Here is a 13,220-nt window from a genome sequence, read left to right as displayed (position 1 = left end):
GTTAAAAATGAAAATCCAGCAGGTCTGTAATTGAGCCAGGAGTAAAGCTTGTTTTCCTAGGTTATTAGCATTGTGCTCCACAGACAATATTTTGGCTTCTTGGTTCACTTGTACCATATGCAGTCATCAATTTCTTGGTCTTATATATCATTTATGCTGTTTAATGATAATAGACCTTGTCCCCAGAGTTGCTATCCTTTTGAGATTTCCTGTTTGCTAGGATTCATACTTTGTTTTTATTGGAAAACTAAATCTACAGAGAGAATAAATTGAAAGTAGGTTACCCAAAGGAACTTATTATTTAAATCAGTAGTATAAGGAAGATTACAACAGAACTGTTTGTCCACATAGGAAAGTACTGCTTATTTAAGAGTAGTTATCTTAGGGATCCATTCAGCCAACACGAGATAATTTAGGAGCTGTAAAGTTTTTAAGATGCATTCAGATTCTAAGCTCTCTGGGATTTTGCTTTAAAGAACACATAAAAATGAGGGCACATACCTAAGACTTCTTGGTGGCTTGGGGAGTTCCTTGGGGGGGGGGGAGGCCACCTGTGGTTAATGAGGGCCCTAAGGAGGAGTCCTGTGGCAGAGCCTTGCACCATGGTGCCTGCTAGCAGAAAGTCATCTCTAGAGACTGGTTTTTTGCTTTCGGATGCTGCTGGCCTTACATTCACTCCACATCATCTACTTTGTAGGCTTCATTTCATTTTTTTAAACCAGAAACTTAATTAACCATCTCTCTACCTTATTTACCTATCTTAGTTTCAGATGACATCAGGCTTTTTCACTAAAAATTAGGTTCCTTTTCAAACAACTAAGATTTGTCATAACTTAATACTTTGAGAAAGAGCATACAGATTTAGAAAACAATGACAAATAATATATATCTTGGAAACCATGGTTTGCAACTGAATATGTAGATTTGACATACCATATTTCTTTTTTTAAACATCTCTAAACTTTCTCTAGTCGTTTTCTTCAGATCTTCCCTGGCAGTATCTTTGTGCACTTTCTCGGTGATTAGTATTTGAATGCAAAGGTGTGTGTGGCATTGCGTATAGACTGCTGATACATACTCCAAGAATAATGATTTTTCCACACCTGATCCTCATTTTAGTTATCCTTAGAATTTTCAGTGTTATAAAATCTAATGCCTTTTGAGGCATTCTGGTGATAATATTTAGATTCCAATACAAAAGTTCTCACACTAAATACATTTGTCCTCTAAGTTGTTATAAATTGTCACTCAACAGAGAAGACTTCAGCTTTATCTAGGAAAGTATTTTATCAGCTTAGAGTTGTGGGCTTTAGTTAATTATGAGGTAGATTCCCTCTTAGTTGTACCTCATATACCAAATTCTTTGGAAACTCTTAATTCAAACTTAGCTCTTTCATTTCATTTGAGAGTTAGCCTCCTCCCACCTCCCCTTGGAGGTAAGTTCCACTCTACCATTGCTCAAAGTTTGACATTTATTTGTAATTTAGGGAGAAAACTGATATTTTTACTAAAAAAAAAAAGTATTTCATTATTGTGCTTTTAGTATTTTCAAAAGTTAGTGAAAGCTCCTCCCGTAGTTATTTTATTAAACTGAAAAAGTCTTTAATTGTGATGTAGCTCAATCAGTAAAACCACTACCTGCTGAGGATAAGGAAATAAACTATTAAATGACTATTATACTATATCTATAAGAATTTTTTGGTAGTTCGAATATATATACATGTGCCATTATTTGGTTGCAAGATCACAATGGAGCAATATTTTGATAATCATAAATTTTTATTCCTTTATATAATTAGGAAATGTCTTAAAAAGTAACTGAATGTTTAATTATTGGCTTCATAGACATTTATAGAATGGCTCAATTAGTAAGGTGACATAGTAACTGGTATATTGTTTCTTTTCCATTGGCATCAGTCTTCATCTTGCCCTCAGTTTGTTTTTCACACTTTATGTGCATTTGTGTGTATTTAGTGTTCATAAAATGATTTGTGCTTCTGTTTTAGAATGATTACAAACCTGGGGCCAAAGAACAAGATGCACTAGTGGACAGTTTGCTGACCAGGGGCTTGAGAGCTGGCTTCTGTTTTCTTTCCTCAAACTGACTTGGCAGCCACGGAGAGGTAAATACTATTTCCGTTTCTTGGTCTTAAAAATAGGAGTAATAAAATCATATTAGGGTTGGAGGATTTGCTGGATCATTCTAGGGCATAGGAGTTGCAGGAAGGTGGGTGTATTGAGGGCATACAGGCTTTATAGCCAGTCCTCGTTTTGAAACTGCACTGCCTTACACTAGCTGGATGACATAGAACAAGTTACTTTTCTGCTCCTACAGTCTTCATATGTAAAATAATACCATCAATTAAAGAGGCTGTTCTCATGATTAAGAATGTGTGTAAAGCATTAAGTACCATTTGAGCCAATACATTAAAAAAAAAAAAAAAAACAAACCTGGAAATGTTGGCTGCTTTTCTATAGAAACCTCTGGAATATATATTTTCACACTTGGCAAATGAGTTTGAAAGCCCATGGCCTCGGGCAATTTGTAATTCTGATGAGGAACAGTTGGAATCCTGTTCTTGGAAAATTTGGTATCCTGGATAAAAATTGTCTTAGTTGAGTTAGTCTAGCCCATGTTTGCATCAGAGTATTAGTTACAGTCATTACCAATAATCTTTTAAAAATTTGAAAGGGTCACTTTACTTTAGCCTACAATTTCTGCTGTTAAATATAACGGACATCACAGGGTATTGAAACAGCCTTCTCATAAATGTCAGGGTCTACTAAGGCTTTGGGATCTCATAAACAACCAACTAGAGTTCTGGGTGTGAAAATTATATCTTCTCAGGCTACCAGGAAGCACATCTTTCTTATCCCTTAGAAAATGAGAAAATCATTTCATTGCATTTGTGTAATGGCAAAAAGGAGTGTAGAGGTAGGAACTACCACTGCAGAGATTAGGTGAGTTTATATGAATGAATCATCTGAGTGACTACTACGATATTTTTTGAACATTATGCCTAGAGCAGGAAAGGAGGAAGGGAACAGGAATGAAAGTGCTACTATTCTTCAATCTCTTATTTTCAAAATGAGCATCTTGGTACTTCAGTAGATGGAAAGGACAAAGTCTTTGTGCTGGTTTTCTGTTATTCCAGAATTAACTTGTGTCCTATAGCTTATTTCAGAACTTTTGACAAAGAATACATAATAAAAAATTGCTAAAAAGAGATTACCGATTTGAAAAGCTGTGGAGAAAACTGGCCTTAAGAGTTTGGGGAATGGGGTCATAGGAACATGTTGGTCACTTTTAAGTGTTGTGGCTAGTTTAATCCCTGTTTCTCAAACTGGGATATGAATACCCTTAGGGTACAAAGTGATATGATTCCGGGGTACTTGAAGCCACAAGATAAACATGACCCAGCTTCTTGGAGCTTCAATTGTGCTCATTGAGGGGGCGGTGAGTTAAGTAATTTAACTGGTAAGTAATTAAAAATTTTTTACATTAAATATATATTTTAGGAGCATAATGTGCACTTTGTATGACTGTCTTAAGATTACACAGGTCTTCAACAAAATGGGGCAGAAGCGTCTTGAGAATGGAAAGTGTTCTTTGTGTAGGTACTATAGTGGAAACATTTGATAAACAATATTTTTGAGCTATAGAACAGCTCTACCATCCAGCTCCTTATTTTGTGCCCTGTAGTATCCTACTATGAAATGTGGAAGTTAAATTGTATTAAATGGTGCTTGTTTGCTTGCATACATGTTCCTGCACATGCCTGACTTGTGTAAGCACTCTGCCCAGATTGGTAGGCAGTTTTAGATGGTTGGACCAAGTCAGAAATATTGTTAAGACCATTCTAGTGATAAAAGAATTGTAAGGGGGAAGCAGTGAGCAAAATCAGTTCTAAAACTATAAATTCTCTAACAGAATTTTGAAAATAAATGTCATGTTAACTTGACCATAATTAACAATTTATACTGATTTTTGTTACCCTCCCCCACACTTTGTTAAGTAGTCATAATGAAATGGCTAAATCCTAAACTGTGGACCTTGTGACTCCTAAAGATAATTATTCAAAGGCATCTGTTAACTTTTGTGTGTTTTACCATTACTGAGTGTTGTTAATAATGTATTCCTCTTAATGTAAGTGGCACTTAAAAACTACATTTTCTATATTGATAATGCCTGCTCTTTGAATACAAGTTTTATATTTGAACCTAATTGATTCTAGATATACCTTAGTGTGACTTTCTCTGTAATGATATGAACTGGATCAACTCAGATATTTATTTGTACTCCGAATATCTATAATGTTTATCGAACACTTGTAATGTGCTTGTACCATACTTTGAACACTTGTGTTTCTACTTTGTGCCAGGCACTGCATTAGGTAATAGGGATTCAAAGATGAATGAGAAAAGGATCTTTTTTCTAAGGGTCTTGAAGTCAGGTATGGGGCAAAAGTCGAGTATGGAGCAAGAGATCTGTAAATGAGTGTTGTAGATGTTCTGATAAAAGTGTGTTTATAGTCCAGGGAGGGATGATCAGTTACAGGCATTAGAGAAAGATGTTGGAAAAGGCTTTCTGGTGGAGAACCTTTGTCTAGGTGTGTTAGGAGATACAAAAGGAGCATAAAATTTTATTTTAATCCTGTTAAGGCATCGGATCTGAGCTGTACAACCTAATAGCTATATAGCCTTGGACAAGTTTGCCTTCCTTTCTCATTTGTAAATTGACATATATACTTTGTTACAGGCTTATAGGCAGTTAAATAAGTATTGTTAGGGGAAAATACATACAGTTGACCCTTGAACAACACAGGTTGGAACTGCATGGGTCCACTTATACATGGGTTCCCCCCCCCCCCAATAAATACAGTTAGCTCTAATAACTGCAGATCAAAAACAGTATTTTTGTATTCCCAGCCATGGACTGAAAATACTATTTTTGATCCACAGATGGGAGGGGCTGACTAGAAAGTCCAAAATTAACACTTGGATTTTTGACTCTGTCAAACCCCTAACTCCCACATTGTTCAAGGGTCAACTGCATATGTAACCGACTACAATGTGCTATATAGAAGTAAAGCGATGGTCTTTAAACTTTAGCAATAGTTGGTCATTGTATGTATTTTACATTTAACTGAACAGATGAGTTAAGTGAACTAAAGTGGGACTTTATGGATGAGGAAATTCAAGTAATCAAAATTTATTGAGCAGTAGAGATAAGTAAACAAGGTCACATCCCATTTTGGGAGTGATGTTTGACAACCATTTAGAAGAGCTGATTGGGAGGAAGACTTAACCAGCAAAGTGCTTATGAGAAGTGTTTTAAAAATACAGTACAAAAAAATTGTTATGGAATAAAAGTAAAGATAAACCTAAGTAAAAATGGAACATAGCAAGAACTCAATAAGTAATCATTTGAATGAATGAATGCCTAGGGGAAAATGAAATGCAAAGACATCAAAACACTAGTCAAAACAAAATAAAAAACTAATATTGGTAAGGTGGTTAGGTTTGGGGTGATTTTTCTTGGTTTCCTATAGTTTGTATAACAGTTACTTTATAATACAGATAGTCTCTCCCCCCCCTTTTTTTTTATATTAAATCAATGACCAAATGTTGGAACTAATAGTGTTCAACAATAGAGGACTGATTAAATTGATATAACTATATAATAGAATGTCATGCAATCATTATACATAGCTATTATGTATAATGTATATTATGCATGGAAAATACTGAAATGGAGAGATATTTGAGACATACTGCATAAAGCAGATTACCAAATAGTGTGCACAGTGTAATCTCTCATGTGAGTAAATATGTGTGTATATATTGGTAGGAGACTGGCTATAAACCAGAATTTTATATAAACCTATAGATTTAGTCCTGCTTATGTAGGTTTTTTTCAGTTATTTGTATTATATATTTTTTCCCTTGTTTTGTAGAAAGCAGTTATAGCTGAGAACTAACAATATATTGCTGCCTGAATTAATATATAAACTTTTAGCTGAAGCAATTGAAAGCCTGGTTTTTCATTGGACAAGCCAAGCTTTTGGGTTTTGTAGTAGTAGTTGTTGTTTGGGGAAGTACAAATTCAGTAGATTAAGTAGGGAATACTACGCGCAGAGAGATAACATCACGTACGAAAGAAAAAAGAATGTCAGAATGTGTCCATGTGGAAAGAGTAGACCTCGTTTACTCTTTTGTCTGGCACATCACCTTTTTCATTCTTTTTTTTTTTTTAAATTTTAACTCTTTTTTACCACTATTCATCATCTGTTTGCTATTTGCTCAAACACAGTATACATGTATAGTGGTATCAGAATTGTTAACCTACACTCCCACAGGAAATGACTTTCTTAACTACAGTAGAGTACTTATGTATAGTTCTTTTAGTCCTTAGTCTTATAGTCTCTACTCATTTTCTAACTTACTTAAGTAAATGTTTCCTCCACTCCCTTCAATGAAGTTATGTAACGCATCTGTTAAGATTTTTTTTTTTTTCCTTTAAATTTTTACCTCCTTCACCTACTTCTCCCACCTGCACACTCTGCCTCTGGCAACTTACAATTTGTTCTTTTTATACAATCTTTATATAATTTTTGAAAATAAAATCTAGTACAATAGGAAGTAGTACAGCTTTCTGATAAATACAACAAAATAGAAGGAATTTTTGCCTAATTTACTCTGGCAGTAAAGTCTAGACTTCTTGGGTGAATTTGAGAGCCTTGCTACGCTTGCAGAAGTGTAGGTATGAGGGAGAGTTAACAGGAAGAGAGTACTGACAGCCATGTATCTGCCCGACTGTTAAAGGGAATTGAAGTTGCAGAGATAATTCTTACAACTTTCCTCACTTAAACTTAGTCTTAAACTTTTTGTATCATCCAAGTGAAGTTTAGTTTTATTCTTTGGAAGAGTCTAGTAATCGTAGAATTATATTAGAATCTAAAGAACCTTTTTAATTTCTTTCCTCAGAAGTAAACACTAATAATAGTTCGGTGTGCTCCCTTTTGGGTTTTTTCCTATGCTTTTATAAATGGGCATGTACATATAATGCTCTTTTTAAAACAAAATGTAATTGTGCTCTGCTAGTATTCTATAATTATCACATTCAATATAAGCACGTGGGGAGAAATTTTTCAAACAGTACAAATGGTAATGGTGAAAAGTGATAACTATCCACCTCTGATTCCTCAGTTTTCTTCCCTAGATGTAATAAATATTACCAGTTTTCTTTATACCCTTCTAGAGAAAATGCTATGTATATATAAACATTTATTTGTTTATCTTTTTAAAAAATCACAAATAATATACATATTCTGGACATTTGATTTGTTCAGTCTCTTGCTGTTAGAGAAAGATACTCTAGTGCATATCCTTGCATACAGCTCTTAAGGCAGATATATTAGTGTCTGCTGGATAAATTTGTAGGAGTCGAATTGCTTGTGTATTCCTACAAGATGGAATGCATGTACAAAGACTGAGAAGCAGCAGAAGAGAAACCTAAAATGTGGCTATTGAAAGCAGTTCGGTATGATTAGAGCAGAATATATGAGGCTGGACACACACAGATCTGCTGATAGGGCCCCCTGAAGTACCTTGTAGGCCTGGTGAAAGGATTTAGTCTTCAGCCTAGGAGTTTTGCATGGGAGGTGCCAGAAGGAAAGTGTCTTTGCTGAGAATGAGTTTACATTTTAGAAAGTTACGGCCACTGTGAAAAAATGCGTAATAAGGGAGCAAGAGGAGAAGCAGGGAAACTAGTTGGAGGCCATTGCACTGGTCCAGGCAAGGTGTAATGCCACCTGAGCTTAGGTAGGGGATCTCACCAGAATTGCTGTTTGTCTAGTTTTATTCTGTTAACTAATTTGGAATCCTCTCCATCCTCTTTTATAACCTTTTTCATGTTATATGTTATTGAACATTATCCCTGTTAGATACCTTTTTTACTTCAAATTACTGGGAACGTACTTCCCTTATTGCTGGATGTTAAGTTTTCTAACCTTTTTCTTTGAGGACCTTAGTCCCTTGTTGTTGGCCCTAGTTTTTTGCCTCTCCTCTTACTCCCCATTGTTTGAATTATTTCTGACAAGAGTTAATTGACTTCGAGTGAGAGCCAAGTTAATTTTAAATTTGAGAGAATAGATTTTGAAACGTCTTTTTTTCTTTTTTTAATCTATTCCGAATCCTTTTTTGGTCCTATTCTCGAATGTTCTCAGTAGTAGATAGTTGCTGATTTAGTGACTTCTAGATAAGTATACATCTTAGCTAATGGCTAAGAAGATTATCCTGTCAAGTACATAGCTATATTGCTAAGAATTTTTTACACTAAAATTAAATCTTCTGTTTCTTATTGCGAAAGAGGTAGATGATACACTAGCTTTCCCAACAAGGAAGGAGGAAATAGAGTCCTAGAATGTCCTATGTTAGTGAGGGCTTTTGAAGAAAAAAGCTGATATCTTGCTCTGTGCAGTGGGCAGGGAGTAATGTAAACAGTGATTATACCTTGACTTTGAGCAGCCTTCCAGTTTAAAACATAAACTAATGGAGGGAGAACAGAACCAGTTAGGTAGATTGTATCTTATATTTATGGCATTTTGCCTGACAGGGATTTCTCTAAAATTCTTGGACTTCAGATATAAGTGCCACTCAGTAGTGGTATGCATTAGCCATCTTCATCTAAATAGGTTTCAGAGACTTCTGCCTGATTTCTGGGTTACAGACAAGGGGACTGCAAAACTAGAGAACCATCTTTTCCTTTACTCTTATATACAGCCTCACTATGTACAGTTGTTAAAATTGCTAGTCAGATTTATTTTTTTCACCTAAAAAGTGGTGATCCTTGTTCTCTTCTTACCTATAGGAATGTATCTAATGATAATCTAAAAAAATACATAGACTGTAAAAGCCAGAAGTCATCTGGCATTCCCCTCGTTTTACAAATAAAACTAAGAGGCAAAGTGGTATACAAAAACAACATGGAGTGTATATATTTCTGCCCACAAGTATAGTATACCTGTGGACTGACACACAAGGTTTTCAGTGCGTATTTGTCAGAATTTTTTTAAATACCATCACCAACTTTAAAGTTTATCCATATGGACAAAGTATGAATAGGTTCTGGCTCTCACTGATAATGAAGCCTTGGTATCTAATACCAAGATTGTTGAACTTATTTATCTCTTTCTGGATAACCCAGGACTTTTTCAGAATCCTTTAGTGATTCCTCTGTGATAAGAACAGACCATCCTTGGAGGCTGGTGTTAGTTAGCACCTCTATTTTTAGTATATAGTCCATTTTAACCACTGAAATTTATAAATTATTTCTGCCCACTGCTTTTTACTTGTTTAGGTAACCCCTGGCATAGCATATTCACTATCGTAAAGCAAATACAGGTATTTTACATTCACAAAGGTATGATACAGAACTATTCTTAATAATAGAGGATACTCTCATTTGTTTTTAGTATTTCTTATGTTTCTGTTTTATTTATATCTTGTAACTTTCTACATCTATTTAAAACTTTTTGTTGTAAGTATATATTGAGACTATAAAATAATAGTGACTTGGTTTCCTCTTGGGCATAAATTTTATATATATATTTTTCTTTCTGGCCCCTCGTCAGACAGGGCCTTTGTTTCTTCTCTCCTTTTATAAATATATAATCCCCCTCTAAATTTTTGGTCAAGCTACTGTATTTCCTTTTTCCCTATATTTGTTTCCATATTTCTAAGGAGTAACCAAATTGATGATTACTTGTTTTCATAATCTAATATTCAAAGTAACAATGTTTCTTTTGTTGTTGAAACTTCTGTCTACGTGTCTGTGTTCCTATACATGTATATCCTCTTTCTGTTTTTCAGATTTCTTTTGTTCTGCCTGTGGAATAACACTTTAACTATTGTCCATATTTTATGCTATGGACATTGGTTGACCTCACAGATTGCAAGGACCTTGTCATCTTACAATCTCTTGTTTTTTTTTTTTTTTGTTTTTTTTTTTTATGCCTACAGCACCTGATCTTCCTAGGTGGTCTCCCATCCAAGTACTAACCAGACCCAACCCTGCTTAGCTTCCAAGATCAGATGGGATCGGACTTGTTCAGGATAGTATGACCATGGACTGATATAACTATTTCTTGATCTTTATTCAAAGACAAGATGCGTTGCCATTTTTTATTACCATTATTATGCCTTTGGTACAGGTGTGCATTGTTAAATTTAAGCTGTCAGCTCTTAATTTAACATTGACCTTATAGGGACACCATTTAACAAATAAAAATTATCTCGTTCTACCAAATAGCCTTCATGAGTACTGGGTTATAGAGACACTAGAGTAGTGGCCACATGGTCACTGATAACACATTGCAAAGCATGAGTTCACTCTGTTATTATATGTCCATTTCTCTCTTTTTTTTTTTCTTCTGTCATGTGTTGAGTTTATGCCATACCATCTAGAGAGAGCTTTTGATTGATGGTATCCATAATAGAGGTTAAACCTTAGGACTTTTTTCTTGAATTATACATTCCATTATTGCTTATGGGATTCATGTTAGTTTTGAGATAGACATTGTAGATTTATTTTAATAAACAAAACAGTTGTTTGTTTTAAAGAATGAACCAGACATTCTTATAGTAGAAAACCGTGGATATTTGAGTAGCTTGGATTTATGTAGACCTGTATTTAGGATGAATAACTATTGTATTTTAGATCAGTCACTTTTAAGCCACAGTCAGCAGAGATTTTGTATCAGAATCATCTGAGGACTTTTTTGTTTTTTCCCTCTTTAATTCCGCCCCCTCCCTTCCACTTCCACCCCTGACCTATGGATGTTGCCGTTTCTTTTAAGAGCTGGATCTCTGAATGTGGGGTGTTTCCCCCCACACACTCACGGCGTGCATCCAGGGCCTGGCACACCCAGGGTATGGTCTGTGGCTCCACCTGGGCCACGAACCCAGGACCTTATGCATGTAAAGCAGACGTGCTTAACCACTACCCAATGGAGCCACCCTCGGGACATTTTGAAATAAAGTCTCTCCCACTCAGGACCTGATGAATCAGAATCTCTGAGATCTATGTCTTTAAAAGCTCACCACGTAATTCTGATACCAACCAGGTTTGGGAACCACTGCTCAGGTAGAATGTGCCCCAAAGTCCATCGATTTCCTATTAGATGTCTAAATTCTACTATCTGTGCGTGTATGTGTGTGTGGTTTATTCCTTTTTATACATTTATTCAAGGCAATAGACTTCTCACAGATTCCCACCCTTTTTTGCTATTCCCAGTGATAAAAGACTGTAGGACTGCTCCAAAGACAACGTAACTCTGAGCTGCTTTCAGGCATATAGTCAACGAAGTGAGGCATTAGGTTGCCGTGTGCCCGCAAAAGTGTTATTCAGGCAATAGAAAGCAGAGAGGGACAGCATATGCTTGAGAGGCAGCCTCCAATCAGTGCAGTAGCACTAGCAGGTTGACTCCTAGATAAGCTTTGTCTTCTGTTTCAGTTGTGAATGTTCAGCAAGTGAAATAAACAGGCTACCCTTGAGGAGCAAGAACATGGCCTCTGAAGCCAGGATACAATAATAAATTTGAGATGGTTTAGTACATTTCCATTCAGTTATATTGAATATTTTTGCACAAAATTTGTCTAATTCCTTATGTATTTAAGTTTTTTCCATATACTGTTTTCTCTGCTAGGATGCTGCTCTCTACTGTAGTCTGCCTAGCAGGGTTCATTTCACCCTTGAATGAATGTCCAGCTTCAGCTCTTCCTCTCTTTGAAGCCCTCCTACAAAAGAACTCTTTCATCTCTTTCTGTGGTAGTTTCACTATGTTGCTCTTACAAATATTTTATTAGCGTGTATTTCATAGATTCAAAGCTCCTTAAATTTTTTTTTTCAAGTAGCTGTTAGAATAATTTTTTGACTACCTTTTAATATTAACAATTAGGGAGAAGGGACTATTAACAAAAAAAAAAAATGGGATGCTCTTAACTTTAACTTAAGAGCTATTTTATTTCCTTTTTAATTCTTTAAAAAAATTACCCCAAATGTTCTTTTTAAAATTAATGGCACAGAACAGGGAAACAGGATTGTACATGTGACTGAGTTAGGTGAGTACTACTTTAGATAAAGGCTACTTCTGTTTCCCATCACTCTGAAATAAATGATCGCTGATATTTTTCTGCTTCTCAGACTGAGTCATCCTTTCCACCCAGCTCCTCCCCATTCTTTATTGTAGTCTGCAAGTTTCCTGATACTCATTCACAGCTATTAATGGTCATGATATTTTGTTTTGCTATTTTTTAAGCTCTTAAGATGATGGTGTATATATTCTCAGACATAGAGTAAAACAGTTACTTTATTTGACTTTTTAAACCTAACATTTGTTCCAGAGGGTAATAATTTCTATTCTTTTTTACTAATGCCTGTATCTAATAAAATTCTCTTAGTGTTTCCTATCATTCTAAGAAGAAAGTGATTATCTTTAATTCCTTTTTTTCCCTTTCATAATGGTACTTAATGTTTCCTACAGTTAATGCTGAACTAGGTTTTTCCGTCTCCTGGGTAATACATTCTTCTAATTTAAAGGTTGGGAAAGAGAAAGCTACAGGGTATCTCCTCTTCTCTCTGCCTTCTAATGATGTCTGATGGTTTTGTATTGAGCAGTCTAAATCAGGCGAGTTGTTAGGTGACCTCCATGTTAGATTGTTTCAGAATGGCTGGGGTTATGGAAGCTTCTGGGGACTTGAGGGTACTGTTTCTTCCCAAGAGTATTGTCAGATTTCTGATCTGCTTCATAAATAAGTTGGGGTTTTTAATAGTATATTAAACAAAAAAGTTGTGGTTTTGTTTATAAAATACTCCTGGAAATTGTCCTTCTCTATTGTCTTGTTCTCAGTACACATGTATTTTTCTTAGCACGTGTGTATTTTATAATAACCAATATCCCCAAATGACTAAACTCTGTAGTGGTAAATATTAACGGTTATTTTGGTTGTTTTCCTCTGGGAAATACCTGACATATTTGCTATATAGCTGTATAAATGGTGACAAATTACTAAGTCTTAATGTCTTCGAAAATTAGTATCTTCATAATTAGCTTTTATTTTTACATGACAAGATTTTTTTTTTAAATACGACCTATAATTGTTTTGGGATTTTTATTTTCCTTACTAATAAAAATACACTCATATAGTTAAGCTTCCAC

At 35.2% G+C, this 13,220-nt stretch overlaps 1 protein-coding gene and 1 pseudogene across 3 annotated transcripts in view; one reads left to right on the top strand and one right to left on the bottom strand.

The window, feature by feature from the left end:
• The window catches only part of CTCF (CCCTC-binding factor), a 41,260-nt gene that overhangs the window by 2,264 nt on the left and 25,776 nt on the right, over nt 1–13,220 (top strand). For 2 of the 3 annotated variants that reach the window (XM_016163811.2, XM_036231473.1), the window contains exon 2: nt 2,007–2,123. The gene's annotated coding sequence lies outside the window, so the exon portion shown is untranslated. Of the gene's footprint in view, nt 1–2,006; nt 2,124–3,365; nt 3,479–13,220 lie in introns of all 3 variants that reach the window. The other variant, XM_016163801.2, reaches the window with a different exon arrangement.
• On the bottom strand, nt 10,015–10,133 carry LOC118611621 (annotated as a pseudogene).

This window comes from Rousettus aegyptiacus, unplaced genomic scaffold (assembly GCF_014176215.1).
Source record: "Rousettus aegyptiacus isolate mRouAeg1 unplaced genomic scaffold, mRouAeg1.p scaffold_m13_p_14, whole genome shotgun sequence".
Lineage (NCBI taxonomy): Eukaryota > Metazoa > Chordata > Mammalia > Chiroptera > Pteropodidae > Rousettus > Rousettus aegyptiacus.
Note: the sequence above shows the minus strand (reverse complement) of the source record. Positions and strands in the feature narration are given on the sequence as shown.